Source organism: Arachis hypogaea, chromosome 3 (assembly GCF_003086295.3).
Source record: "Arachis hypogaea cultivar Tifrunner chromosome 3, arahy.Tifrunner.gnm2.J5K5, whole genome shotgun sequence".
In the NCBI taxonomy this organism is placed as follows: domain Eukaryota; kingdom Viridiplantae; phylum Streptophyta; class Magnoliopsida; order Fabales; family Fabaceae; genus Arachis; species Arachis hypogaea.
Genome location: NC_092038.1, coordinates 30437497 through 30438751, shown reverse-complemented (window position 1 = coordinate 30438751; position 1255 = coordinate 30437497). Strand labels below are relative to the sequence as shown.

Below are 1255 nucleotides of genomic sequence, written 5' to 3'. Positions count from 1 at the left end.
AGATTCCTTTGGTTCCTCAATAGGGAACTCCTTTTTGTCTAGAGGACGTCCCATGAGGTCTTCCTCACTGGGATTCGTGTCTGCCTCCTCCTCTGTGCATTCGGACACTTTGATTATGTTGATGGCCTTGCACTATCTTTTTGGGTTCTCTTCTGTATTGCTTGGGAGAGTACTAGGAGCAGTTTCAGTAACTCTTTTACTCAGCTGACCCACTTGTGCCTCCAGATTTATGATATAGGACCGTGCTTCATTCATAAAACTGAGAGTGGTCTTGGATAGCTCAGAGACTATGGTTGGTAAGTTAGAGAGACTCTGCTCAGAATTCTCTGTCTGTTGCTGAGAAGATGATGGAAAAAGCTTGCTATTGCTAAACCTATTTCTCCTACCATTATTGTTATTGAAGCCTTGTTGAGGCTTCTGTTGATCCTTCCATGAGAAATTTGGGTGATTCCTCCATGAAAAATTGTAGGTGTTTCCATAGGGTTCTCCCATGTAATTCACATCTTCCATTGCAGGATTCTCAGGGTCATAAGCTTCTCCTTCAAAGGAGGCTTCTTTAGCACTGCCAGATGCAGCTTGCAATCTAGTCAGATTCTGAGAAATCATATTGACTTGCCGAGTCAATATTTTGTTCTGAGCCAATATGGCATTCAGAGTATCAATCTCAAGAACTCTTTTCTTCCGAGTTGTCCCATTGTTCACAGGATTTCTTTCAGAAGTGTACATGAACTGGTTATTTGCAACCATTGCAATGAGTTCTTGGGCTTCTGTAGGCATTTTCTTCAGATGAATAGATCCGCCTGCAGAGTGGTCCAATGACATCTTGGATAACTCAGACAGACCATCATAGAAGATACCTATGATGCTCCATTCTGTAAGCATGTCAGAAGGACACCTTCTGATCAATTGCTTGTATCTTTCCCAAGCTTCATAGAAGGATTCACCTTCCTTCTGTTTGAAGGTTTGAACTTCCACTCTAAGCTTACTCATCTTTTAAGGTGGAAAGAATTTAGCTAAGAAGGCATTGACTAGCTTTTCCCAAGAGTTCAGGCTATCTCTAGGTTGTGAATTCAACCATATATACTAGCTCTGTCTCTTACAGCAAAAGGGAAAAGCATAAGTCTGTAGACCTCGGAATCAACTCCATTGGTCTTAACAGTGTCACAGATTTGCAAAAATTCAGCCAAGAACAGATGAGGATCTTCCAATGGAAGTCCATGAAACTTACAATTCTGTTGCATCAGAGAAACTAATT

General features: G+C 41.4%; 1 non-coding gene across 1 annotated transcript; it reads left to right on the top strand.

The window, feature by feature from the left end:
* Positions 1-876: 876 nt before the first annotated feature.
* Positions 877-984, top strand: LOC112793632 (small nucleolar RNA R71). The gene has a single exon (XR_003198333.1). It is a non-coding gene; the product is annotated as a small nucleolar RNA R71 (small nucleolar RNA).
* The last annotated feature ends 271 nt before the right edge of the window (positions 985-1255 follow it).